Genomic DNA, 14248 nt, shown 5'->3' with positions numbered 1-14248 from the left:
GGTTTTACCTCCATCGAGAGGACCCGAACCTGGGTAAAAACATCGTGTCCCCCGTCTCCTGTTACCATCCGCCTAGACGCACAGTTCGGGACCCCCTACCCAAGATCAGCTGACATTGGTGCTTTCACTGAGAGTTCCTCTGTGTCGTCATCGTTAGGCTTGATGGCTCCTTCAATCATCAATAGCGATGCAGTTCAGGGTGAGACTTTTCTCCCCGGACAGATCTTTTTATTCGGCGGCTTCGCACTGTGGGCCAACTTTCTTGGCCATCTGGAGCTGATCGAGAGCTACGCCCCTGGCCATCAGGTCAGATTTGGAAACTTGAACTACACAGCCGACATCCACGGAGACTTGATCTTCGACGGATTCGAGCCCTTCCCGAGTGCGCCGCACGGTCACGATGAGCATGATTTAGCTCTACCATCAGACAGTGTTCGGGAGATCGCACCGGCGACCGCTCCGACCCTCAATTCAGAGCCAGTTGCGCCATCCAAGGACGGGTGGATAGACCCCGCCACAGAGGCCGCATCTTCAGCGGCAATCGAGCCAAATACCAACCTTACCCTTCATGGGAGCCGTGACGCCGAACTGCCGGATTCTTCCCCGGCCACGGACTCCGAACCGCCTGCGCCCGTGCCTATCGCATCCAACTGGGCGCCGATCATGGAGTTCACCTCCGCGGATATCCTTCAGCACTCACCCTTTGGCGACATACTGAACTCATTAAGGTCTCTCTCCTTGTCAGGAGAGTCCTGGCCGAACTATGGATGGCAAGATCGGGATGCGGACGACGAAGAAATTTGCCGCCCACCCACCACCCACTTAGTAGCCACTGTCGATGATTTGACCGGCATGCTCGCCTTCGACTCCGAAGACATCGACGGTATGGACGACGATGTAGGAGACGAACAGGAGCCACTGCCCACAGGGCACTGGACGCCCACTTCATCATATGATGTATACATGGTGGACACACCCAAAGAAAACGACGACGAGGAACGGAAGGACGCAACGAAGGATCGTTCCCTCGAGAAGCAGTCAAAGCGGCGGCATAAGCGCCGCTCCAAATCCTGCCTCGGCAGAAAAAAACGATCATATAGACCCAGCGATAGAGCAGGGTGAGCCAGTGGACGACAAACACGACATTGAACCACCGTCCGACCACGGCAACATGGAGAATCAAACCAAACAACGCGACTCCAGCGAAGATAACAGTCCGGATGACATCACATCGGACAGGCACCCGGAGCAACAGAACACCCATCAAAGGCTTGTTGCCGCTGCGAGGAGTCTGAAAAAGCAGAAGCAAAGGCTGAGGGCTGCACAAGACACACTCAGAATTAGATGGAGTAAAGTACTCAATAGTGCAGCAAAGTACGGCGGTAGTCGCCACACAGAGAGCTACCCGAAGCGAAAGCTGCTACCTGAATTCGATGAGGAGGCCTTAGATCCCCCGCAATCAAAAAACAAAACAGCCATCCGGTCGGATAGACGACCTCATGGCCAACATAGAGCGGCAAACGATGCCGCACACGAGCCAGTACGCGATCCACGTGAGGGCTCGCATCAAAAGGACAGCGCAACCAGATCCATCTACGGGCCAAGCAAGCGTGCTCCAGCACGCAATGCAACACAACAAAAATCCGAACACCATGGTACACCCAAATACAGGGGTGCCGCACACCCCCTATGTTTCACCGATGAGGTGCTGGACCATGAATTCCTAGATGGATTCAAACCCGTAAACATAGAGGCGTATGACGGAACGATAGACCTTGGGGTCTGGATTGAGGACTACATCCTCCATATCCACATGGCTCGAGGAGACGATCTCCACGCCATCAAGTACTTACCCCTCAAGCTCAAAGGGCCAGCTCGGCACTGGCTTAAAAGCCTCCCCGAAAACTCCATTGGAAGCTGGGAAGAGCTCGAAGACGCTTTTCGGGCAAATTTTCAAGGGACCTATGTCCGACCACCGGATGCAGACGATTTAAGTCATATAACTCAATAGCCCGGAGAGTCAGCCCGAAAGCTTTGGAACATGTTTCTCACTAAAAAGAACCAAATAGTCGACTGTCCGGACGCCGAAGCCTTAGCAGCTTTCAAGCACAGCGTTCGAGACGAATGGCTTGCCAGACACCTCAGCCAAGAAAAGCCAAGAACAATGGCAGCATTAACAAGCTCATGACCCGCTTTTGCGCGGGCGAGGACAGCTGGTTAGCCCGATGCAGCACTAGCGACCCAAGTACATCCGAAGTCAGGGACAGAAACGGGAAGCCACGACGCAGCAAAAACAAGCGCCGAAATAAACAAGATAGCCCGAAGAGCATGGCGGTAAACGCCGGATTCAGAAGCTCTCGGCTAGGTCAGCAAAAGCTGCCCTCCAAAGGCAACAGAGACGAACTGTCTAGCCTAAACAAGATTCTGGACAAACTATGTCAGATCCACAACACCCCCGATAAACCTGCAAATCATACCCATAGAGAATGTTGGGTCTTCAAGCATTCCGGCAAACTCATCGCCGAACATAAGGGGCAGGATACACCAAGCAAAGACGAGGACGAGCCTCGCAAGCAAAGCACTAGGGAACATAAGAAATTCCCACCAGAAGTCAAAATAGTAAACGTGTTACACGTGATGAAGGGGAGAAACAAAGCGGCACTCCTAGAGACACATGCCCCAGGGCCTATCACCGCAGAGTTCTGCCACTGGTCGTCCAAACCGATCACCTTTGACCATCGGGATTACTCGGCAAGTATCCGGCATGCAGGATGGGCTGCCTTGGTGTTAGACTCGATAATTGACAGATACCACTTCACACGAGTCCTGATGGATGGCGGTAGTAGTTTAAACCTCATATATCAGGACACAGTCCGCAAAATGGGTATAGACCCAACAAAAATCAGCCATAGCAATACTACCTTTAAAGGAGTAACGCCAGGCCCAGAAGCCCATTGTACGGGCTCCCTGCTACTAGAGGTTATATTCAGCTTTCCCGATAACTTCCACAGCGAAAAGTTAACCTTCCACATCGCTCCATTCCAAAGTGGCTATCAAGCACTACTCGGAAGCAAAGCTTTTGCTCGCTTTAACGCAATACCGCATTACGCTTCTCTCATGCTTAAGATGCCCGGTGCACGTGGCATCATTACAGTAAATGGAAATATTGAGCGCTCCTTGCGCGTGGAAGACCGTGCGGCTGCCTTGGCAGCCGCACACTAGACGACCTCACCAACTAGAGCATCTGACAGGTCGTTAAGACCACGGACATGGTTAGACGAGTCCGGTGTAGCTATATATAATTGATACAGGTTTGATGGCTCAACGCGTGTGAACAAGTTACAATTAGGCTCAACTTTACTCATCTGGAACTATACATGGTTTATTTAGTATAACCTACCTTTTGCACGACAACTTTTCAACTAAGTTCCTCTCTTTTTCAGATGACCATCATGCTACACCCGTCCAGGATACGGCACAATGGAGACACATGTGCAGACGTGCAACAGGGACCCGTTCCAAGGATTCTTTTTAGATTAAGACCCTGCGTAAACCTTTTTTACTATCTCTTGTTGATACACATCCCCCGGATTCTCAGTACAACTGAGAAGGATGCTGACGTATTGGCATGTGGCCACGTCAGAATATTGCAAGTACCTGGACAACAGGGGCTTATTACAAAGGGCACTGTTTAGCCCGGTTTACATCGTAAAGACCGAATACCTTAGGGAGTGTTCGGCGTCGCGAGTTTGGCCTTATATGCATCAGCTCTGAATCATGTATTTGGTCAAATGTTGGGTTTGCCTGACTCCTATGTTTTGCTGCCTTACGTTCCACTCTATCGGCTAGGGTGGCACCAGGAGAACTACTGCGATTGGGCCCTGGTTCATCCCGACGAGCACCTCAGTAGAGAAAGCCGAAAACTGACTGTCATGATATAGCTTGAGACTAGTCAACCACTCGATGACCTAGCGGAATCTTCGAGATTCCTCCGCCTTAACGAAGGGCCGTTTCCCGGCCAAGCATGTACGCGCCCCAAATTCGGATGAGCGCGGAGCCACCAGGGGCTATATAGTAGCCCCACTGTCAAACTCCTCTGGCTAAGTGAAAGTGTTAAAGCATTATAGTCCGAGAGGCTGGATTAGGGGGTATCTGGACAGCTAGATTATATCCTTTGGACGGACTGTTGGACTATGAAGATACAAGATTGAAGACTTCGTCCCGTGTCCGGATGGAACTCTCCTTGGCGTGGAAGGCAAGCTTGGCAATACGGATATATAGATCTCCTTCCTTATAACCGACTCTGTGTAACCCTAGCCCCCTCCGGTGTCTATATATACCGGAGGGATTAGTCCATAGGACCAACAACAACAATCATACCATGGCTAGCTTCTAGGGCTTAGCCTCTTTGATCTCGTGGTAGATCAACTCTTGTAATACGCATATCATCAAGATCAATCAAGCAGGAGTAGGGTTTTACCTCCATCGAGAGGGCCCGAACCTGGGTAAAAACATCGTGTCCCCCATCTCATGTTACCATCCGTCTAGACGCACAGTTTAGGACCCCCTACCCGAGATCCACCGGTTTTGACACCGAAACTCGTCTTTGTTGGCAACACCGACGAGGCTCCGAATAGTGGCTCTCCACTCGTCGAGCTTCTCCACGGCGGGGGGGAGTCGAGGAGCAGCTGCGCGCGTGCCAAGGCTTCTGCTGGCGTGGGCGGTGGCGAAAGCTGCGTGGACCGTGGCGTGCTTTGACTTCTAACCATGTTAGAAGGAGCTCTGTCATGGCCCAGCGGCTGTGCGCCATCCTTGCCAGCACTTCGGCGGGTGTGCTGGCCTCCTTCGTCCCGCGGATGATGCATAGGACTTTTCCCACGACGGCGTCCAAGGTCACCGGCGTGGTGACGCTGCTCGTTGCGCACAACCTGGGAAGAGCGCGCTTTGGGCTCCGGAGTGGGCGTCTTGGAGGTTGCCGTGCCGCCCGCGGGTGGTACGGCGACGCCCCCAGAGGGTCCCGCGCCGTCTGTGGGGGTCCCAGCTCCGTCTCTGGATTTCGCGGCGTGTGGCCCGTCGCCTTGCGCGCGAACTACGCCGCTCGCCAGGCTCTGATTGCCAGAGCGATGTTGGTGCTCGCGGGTCGCGCCTCGGGTTCTGTCCATGACCGGCCCGCTGCTCGCCCACACCGGTACGGGTTGTCCGGCTCCCGATGAACCGACCGCCGTGGCCTTCTTCTTCTTGGGAGCCATGGTGATGAAGAACTGCTAGGCTAACTACTAGACCAGATTCTCACAACTGCGACCCCCTTCCTGGCGCGCCAAAGATGTCGGTGGGAAACGACACCTATGGGATCACAAGAATCCTTACTACGGTTGCCGGGGCGTGGGTCGTGAGAAGAGCAGGATTAGCAGTCAGCACGAGGATACTTTACCCAGGTTTGGGCCGCGAGGATGCGTAAAACCCTAGTCCTGCTTTGGAGGATGTATTCAGTGTTCTTGGGCTTTCGAACTAGCTACGGTGGATGTGTAGATCAAAACAGCCGAATCCCCCTCCAGTACGCCATAGGCCTCCTTTTATAGTCGAAAGGGGCTGCCACAGTGGCACACAAGAGGTGGAAAGGCCTACAGTACTACGAGCTTATCGCCCGTATTACAGGACAAGACGCATTTAATGCATCACTTAGGTGTCCCTTAGCTTTATCGGGGACGGGAACAAGGCCTGTCCCGTCTGTCACTGCTCCTCCTTGCTTCGACAAGCGCCCAGGCTAGTGATGCATGCAGTGCCATGTAGACATGCGGGCAGCTGAGGTGGCGCGGTGGTAGGGCCTTCATGAAGGTCCACACGCCGCCACGCAGGTGCCTGCTGATTTGGCCTAGAAGCTGCATGTTGCCACACAGGTGCCTGCCCAGCTGGTTGGGCTGGCAGCTGCATGCGAACAACGGTGGTAGTCTTGGCTGGTATGGGTCTGGTAGTGGCCCTGCTGATGCCCTTGGCAGAGGCCTTGCTGGGGGCCCGACAAGGGTATTGCCGTGGCATTGCCATCATCCCCGGCAAGGGTCTTGCTGGGGGCCTTGCTGTCATCCCCGGCAAGGGTCTTGCCGGGGGCCTTGTGGACTTCCTCGGCTAGGATCCCACCGAGGGTCGCCATCTTTTGGTCCTCATCTAATCCTGAGTGTTTCTCTATCTTCACAAAGATCTGCATGCCACGTTGGAGGTGCCTCCCGAGCCCTGGCCCAACGTGGTTGATGGTGTTGGAAACCGTGGGCTCAAGGGTGGTGCGCTCCGCTGGCATTCTGCGAGCTGCCCTGGCAAGGGTCTCGTCGGGGCCGCTGAGGCTGCCCCAGCAAGAGTCTTGCTGGGGGAACCTGTTTCGTCCCTCTGCTCTTTGTGCTCTCGGCCTTGGCGTTGTATTGTTTGCCTTGGTGCTTCGGCTTCTCTCCGGCTTCCCTCCTCTGCACTGCTAAGTGTGGCCGCGGCGCGTGGTTCTGGCCGCCCGCGCACAAGTAAAGGGGTCAAAAGGAGAGCCCCTACTTTTGTACACCGACATAGAGTGCCTATTCTTGATGGAGAGTATTTTCATGAGTGAAAAAATGAGATGCTTGAGATCTTCAATGAATATGATTTAACCAAGCACATTACTACTCCTTGTGCTTGCATTGTTGATCCTTCACACCCTACCCTTGATGAGTCTATTGACATGATTCACAATCTTAGAACTATCAATCTTATCATTAGAGGATTGCCCAAAAATTTGATTGCTAGCTTACCCACTCTTGATTGTGCCTACACTATATGGAGATTTCTTGAGGAATGATTCCCAAATTATTCCTTGAAAATCCTTGATGAGATTCTTCATAAGTCTATTGCCTTGAGTAAGATGAGTTCTAATGATCCCAAGTTTGGTGATTGCTTATTTGATCTTACTAATCTTACGAGTGGAAAAGGAGATGTTGGAATTATTAGCAATATCATTTCCGAGGTCATTAGAATCCGTAGAGATGAACATTGTTACGGTCATACTTCTAATGAATTACCCTCTCTAGGAGTTGATCCATCACATGACGATGTTGAACATGGATACTATGATGAGGATGATGATAGTGACTATAATCTTGATGATGCGATGAGACACTTTGGTCTTATGGCTAATCTTCGTGGCTACATGGCTGGAGGAAAGGAATGGGTCCTTGATAGTGGATGTACTGATCATATGATTGGAGACAAAGATATGTTTCGTGAGCTTGCTGAAAACAACGGCCCTTGAAAGTATGTCACTTTCGGTGATAACTCAAAGGGTAAGGTGGCCATCTCACAGGATAGCTCCATACAAAATGTTATGCTTGTTGAATCTCTTGGCTACAATTTACTTTCCGTATCTAGACTTGCTGACTTTGGTTTCAATGTCCTATTTACTGAAGTAGATTTCCAAGTGTTTCGTAGAGATAACCATAAAATGGTCTTTATCGGTATATGTGGAGGTGATCTTTACATTGTTGACTTCACTAATAAGGCTCAACCTAGACCTTGCTTAATTGCTAAATTTTCTAAAGGCTGGTTGTGTCATAGAAGGCTAGGTCATGTGGGCATGCGAAATCTTGATAAGCTTATTAAAGGTGATCATATCCTTGGAGTAAAAGATGTTATATTTGACAAGGATAGACTTTGTAGTGCTTGTCAAGTAGGAAAACAAGTTGGAGGAAGTCACACCGTGAAGAACATTATGACCACGAGAAGACCACTCGAGCTACTTCATATGGATCTTTTTGGTCCCAATGCCTATAAAAGTCTCAGTGGTAACTCATTCGGTCTGGTTATAGTTGATGATTTTTCAAGAATTACGTGGGTGTTCTTTCTTGATGATAAATCGTAGGTCCAAAAGATCTTCAAAAACTTTGCTAGGAAGGCCCAAAATTAATTTGAAGTGACCAAGAAGGTTCGCAGCGACAACGGAATGGAGTTCAAGAACGCAAATGTGGATACCTTTCTTGACGAAGAAGGGATCTCACATGAGTTCTCGGCTACGTACACGCCTCAACAAAATGGAGTTGTTGAGAGGAAGAACCGAACTCTTATTGAGATGGCTAGAACGATGCTTGATGAGTACAAGACTCCAAAACACTTTTGGGCGGAAGCGGTTGAGAAAGCTTGTCATGCAACAAATCGCTTGTATCTTCACAAGCTACTTGGCAAGACGACATACGAGCTCCTCACCAGTAACAAACTCCAAGTTGGATACTTTTGAGTATTCGGCTCAAAGTGCTACATTCTTGATAAGCATTGTCGCTCTAAATTTGCTCCTAAATCTCATGAAGGTTTCCTACTTGGTTATGGCTTAAACTCCCACACTTACCGGGTCTACAAGAATTTCACCTGAAAGGTTGAAGAGATGGTACATGTGAAGTTTGATGAATCTAACCGCTCGCAAGTAGAGCAATTGCCAATTGATGTAGGAGACAAAGACCCTTCGGAAGCAATTCAAGACTTGTCTATCGGCAAGATTCGTCCAACAGAGGTGAAGGAGAGTACCTCGTCCATCCAAGTGGAAGCTTCCACCTCACGACAAGGTGAACCAAGAGTTGACTTGGAAGCATCCACGAGTGGGACACACCAAGACGAAGAAAACAAGGACGTACACTAAGATGAACCTCCTCAACCTCCTCCACCATGACAAGAGAACGACAACGTCAACAATGAAGAAGGGCAAGATGAAGAAGAACAAGATGAAGAAGATGTTCCACCCCGACCCAAGCAAAAGCATCCACGAGTTCGAGCAAGAGTCGCCAAAGACCACCCCGTCGAGCAAATCTACCATGATATCCAAACCGGGAGAATCACTCGCTCTAAAACTCGTTTGGCTAACTTTTGTGAGCATTATTCATTCATCTCTAGCATTGAACCTATGAAGGTTGAAGAAGCATTGGAAGATCCGGATTGGATAAATGCCATGCATGAAGAGCTACACAACTTTCAGAGAAATCAAATGTGGACGTTGGTCGAGAAGGCCGACAATAACCACAACATCATCGCTACCAAATGGGTGTTTCGCAACAAGCAAGACGAAGATGGTCAAGTCGTCCACAACAAAGCTCATCTAGTCGCCCAAGGATACACTCAAGTCGAAGGTATGGACTAGGTGAGACGTATGCCCCCGTTGCTAGACTTGAGTCCATCCGCATCTTACTTGGCTATGCTAATCACCATGATATCACTTTATAACAAATGGACATTAAAAGTGCTTTTCTAAATGGTGAAATTGAGGAGGAAGTTTATGTTAAACAACCTCCCGGCTTTGTCAATCCTAAGAAACCCGATCATGTTTACAAACTTCACAAAGCCCTTTATGGTCTTAAAAATCTCCTAGAGCGTGGTATAAATGCTTGACCAAGTTCCTTATTGAAAAAGGCTTTGAAATTGGAAAAATAGATTCTACTCTTTTTACTAAACGGGTTAATGGTGAGTTATTTGTATGCCAAATTTATGTTGATGATATCATATTTGGCTCAACTAACCGTCATTTTAGTGAGAAGTTTGGAAAGCTAATGTTGGAGAAGTTTGAGATGTCTATGATGAGTGAACTCAAGTTCTTTCTTGGTTTGCAAATCAAGCAAACTAAGGTAGGCACCTTTGTCTCTCAAACAAAGTACACCAAGGACTTATTCAATAAGTTCAACATGCAAGAAAGCAAAGGTATGAAAACTCCCATGCCTACTAGTGGACATCTTGACTTGACTAAGGACGGTGAACCGGTTGATCAAAAAGTTTATCGCTCTATGATCGGTTCATTGTTATATCTATGTGCCTCTCATCCCGATATTATGCTAAGTGTGTGCATGTGTGCATGATATTAAGCGGCCCCCAAAGAATGTCATCTTAAGGCTGTGAAAAGGATAGTGAGATACCTAATACATACACCAAATTTTGGCATTTGGTATCCTAAGAGGTCATCTTTTGATCTTGTTGGCTACTCTGACTCGGACTAAGCCAGAGACAAGGTTGATAGAAAGTCCACTTCGGGTACTTGTCAATTTCTTGGTAGATCTCTTGTGTCTTGGTCTTCCAAGAAACAAAACTCGGTATCCTTATCCACCGCCGAAGCGGAATACATTGCCGCTGGTTCATGTTGTGCTCAATTACTTTGGATGCCCAAACTCTTAAAGATTATGGGATTAATGTGAAACATGTTCCATTGCTTTGTCACAATGAGAGTGCTATTAAGATTGCTCACAATCCCATGCAAGATTCTCGAACTAAGCATATTGAAGTTTGTCATCATTTCATTCGAGATCATGTTGCTAAAGGGGACATCGATCTTAAGCATGTTCGTACCGATAAGCAATTGACGGATATATTCACCAAACCTCTTGATGAGAAAGCCTTTTGCCATTTGAGAGGTGAATTGAACATCATTGATGCTTCAAACTTAGAGTAGGAACTTGATGACCCACAAGTATAGGGGATCTATCGTAGTCCTTTCTATAAGTAAGAGTGTCGAACCAAACGAGGAGCAGAAGGAAATGATAAGCGGTTTTCAGCAAGGTATTCTCTCCAAGTACTGAAATAAGTGGTAACAGATAGTTTTGTGATGAGATAATTTGTAACGAGCAACAAGTAACAAAAGTAAATAAAGTGAAGCAAGTTGGCCCAATCCTTTTTGTAGCAAAGGACAAGCCTGGACAAACCCTTATATAAGGAAAAGCGCTCCTGAGGACACATGGGAATATCGTCAAGCTAGTTTTCATCACGTTAATATGATTTGCATTCGGTACTTTGATAATTTGACATGTGGGTGGACCGGTGCTTGGGTGCTGTTCTTACTTGAACAAGCATCCTACTTATGATTAACCTCTATTGCAAGCATCCGCAACTACAACAAAAGTATTAAGGTAAACCTAATCAGAGCATGAAACATATGGATCCAAATCACCCCCTTACGAAGCAACGCATAAACTAGGGTTTAAGCTTCTATCACTCTAGCAACCCATCTTCTACTTATTACTTCCCAATGCCTTCCTCTAGGCCCAAATAATGGTGAAGTGTTATGTAGTCGATGTTCACATAACACCACTAGAGGCTAGACAACATACATCTTATCAAAATATCGAACGAATACCAAATTCAAATGACTACTAATAGCAAGACTTCTCCCTTGTCCTCAGGAACAAACGTAACTACTCACAAAGCATATTCATGTTCATATCAGATGGGTAATAATATGCATAAAGGATCTGAACATATGATCTTCCACCAATTAAACCAACTAGCTACAACTACAAGGAGTAATTAACACTACTAGCAACCTACTAGCACCAATCCCGGACTTGGAGACAGGAATTGGATACAAGAGATGAACTAGGGTTTTGAGATGAGATGGTGCTGATGAAGATGTTGATGGAGATTGCCTTCTCCCGATGAGAGGAGCGTTGGTGATGACGATGGCGATGATTTCCCCCTCCGGGAGGGAAGTTTCCCCGGCAGAATAGCTCCGCCGGAGCCCTAGATTGGTTCCGCCAAGGTTCCGCCTCATGGCACCGGAGTTTCGTCCCGAAATGTTGCTTCTTATTTTTTTCTCGATGAAAGACTTCATATAGGAGAAGATGGTCATCGGAGAGCCACCAGGGGGCCGATGAGGTAGGTGGGCGCGCCCTAGGGGGGGTGCCCCCCACCCTCGTGGAAAGGGTGTGGTCCCCCTGGTCTTCATCTTTGGCAAGGATTTTTCATTAGTTATTATAAGGTATTCCATGGAGTTTCAGGACTTTTGGAGTTGTGTAGAATAGGTCTCTAATATTTTCTCCTTTTCCAGCCCAGAATTCCAGCTGCCGGCATTCTCCCTCCTTATGCAAACCTTGTAAAATAAGAGAGAATAGCCATAAGTATTGTGACATAATGTGAAATAACAGCCCATAATGCAATAAATATCGATATAAAAGCATGATGCAAAATGGACGTATTAACTCCCCCAAGCTTAGACCTCACTTGTCCTCAAGCGAATGCCGATAACAATAAATATGTCCCCATGTTTAGAGGTAGAGGTGTCGATAAAAATAAAATACGGACATGAGGGCATCATGATTATTCTCATAACAGCAACATACATAGATTTTGTCATATGATTACTTATGTTCAAGTGATGATCTATTCACAATGCAAAAGTATGAACCAAAAACCTTATTGAGAACCAACAAACTATAACCTCAGTCATTGAAGCAATTGCAATTTATCATAACATCAGAAAGAGTCTATGTCAGAGCTAAAAAGCAAGTCCACATACTCAACTATCATCTAGTCCTTCATAAGTGCTAACACTCGTGCAATACTTGTGGTTACGGAGTTTTAATCAGACACAGAGAAAGATAGGGGCTTATAGTTTCGCCCCACAACCTTTTTACCTCGAGGGTAATGTCAACAATAATAACTCATGCCCCCCTACATCCAATTAGATATATATCAGGTTCTTTCCAACATGATGGGCTTGCCAAAGGATAAAATGAAAAAGGGAGAGGTGAAGATCACCATGACACTTGCATAAGGTAGAAGATAATAATAAAATATAGGCCCTTCGCAGAGGGAAGCAGAGGTTGCCATGCGCTTTTATGCTTGGATGCACAAAATCTTAATGCGAAAGAACATCACTTTATATTGCCCCTTGTGATATGAACCTTTATTATGCAGTCCATCGCTTTTATTACTTCCACATCACAAGATCGTATAAAGCTTATTTATCCCACACTAATCATACATATTTAGAGCAATTTTTATTGCTTTGCACCGATGACAACTTACTTGAAGGATCTTACTCAATCCATAGGTAGATATGGTGGACTCTCATGGCAAAACTGGTTTAAGGGTATTTCGAAGCACAAGTAGTATCTCTACTTGGTGCTGAGAATTTGGCTAGCAAGAGGGGGAAAGGCAAGCTCAACATGTTGGATGATCCATGACAACATACCTTATCTCAGATATAAGAAAACATAACCCATTACGTTGTCTTCCTTGTCCAACATCAACTCTTTAGCATGTCATATTTTGATGAGTGCTCCCAATCACAAAAGATGTCAATAATAGTATATTTATATGTGAAACCTCTCTTTCCTTATTACTTCCTATTAATTGCAACGATGACCAAAGCTATGTCTGCCAACTCCCAACAACTTTTAATCATCACACTCTTTCTATGTGAAGTCATTACTATCAATAAGATCAATATGAACTTTTGTTTCTTCTTATTCTTTTTCTCTTTTCTTTTATTCACCCAAGATCATAGCGAGAAAATCAAGCCCTTGATTTAACACTAATCTTTATTATATAGCTCACGAACTCGATTACATAGAAGGATAATAAAGCAAAACTCACAACTAGATCATGCCATAAACTTTATTCTACTAGATCAAAATACTACTAATAGGATCGAACTAAGGAAAACGGTAAAGATAGGAGTTTTGGTTGTGATACGATACCGGGGCACCTCCCCCAAGCTTGGCGGTTTCCAAGGGGAGTGCCCATACCCAGGTGATTATGTCTCCTTTGTTGGTGAAGGTGGAGTTGTTGATGACGAATAGTCGCACATCGAACGTAGGAGGTCTTCTAACTTGCGGATAATGCCCTTAAGTGTGATGATATGCTCCTTCAACAAAATATTTTCACGTGTGAGATACTTATTTTGTCTACAAGCCAACTCAATCATCTTGAAAGCTTCAATTTCTGTAGGGGTAAGAAGATTATGATCCAGTTGAAGGGTGTCTTCTGTTGCTGGAACTTGGTCCTCCATGGCCTTCTTGATCCCTTCATCCTTGTTGATCTCCATAGGTTCTTATCTCTTCAGATCTATCTTCATTAGCCAAGCATCATTTCCCTCATGGTTGGAGGAGGAGGGAGACGACATAGTGCCTGGCCTTGACAACCCTGACAGAAAATAGCTCGAAACAAAGACAGGAGATTTTTGCGTGATACGGGAGTCAAAACCTTCGGGAGAATATATAATGAATTTTTACCGACCAAAATACGTATCGTGCAAGAAAACGGAGTCCGAAAGGCACACGAGGTGCTCATGAGGTAGGGGGCGCGCCCAGGGGGTAGGGCGCGCCCTCCACCCTCGTGGGGCCCTCGTGTCCTTCCTGGACTGCTACTTAATTTTCTATTTTTCTAAATATTCCAAACGGTGAAATATTGCCTTAAAAATTGTTTTGGAGTCGGTTTACTTACCGTACCACATACCTATTCATTTTTGGAGTCTGAAACGTTCTGGAAGGTG

This window comes from Triticum dicoccoides, chromosome 4A (genome assembly GCF_002162155.2).
Source record: "Triticum dicoccoides isolate Atlit2015 ecotype Zavitan chromosome 4A, WEW_v2.0, whole genome shotgun sequence".
Lineage (NCBI taxonomy): Eukaryota > Viridiplantae > Streptophyta > Magnoliopsida > Poales > Poaceae > Triticum > Triticum dicoccoides.
This window is presented reverse-complemented; position numbering follows the sequence as displayed.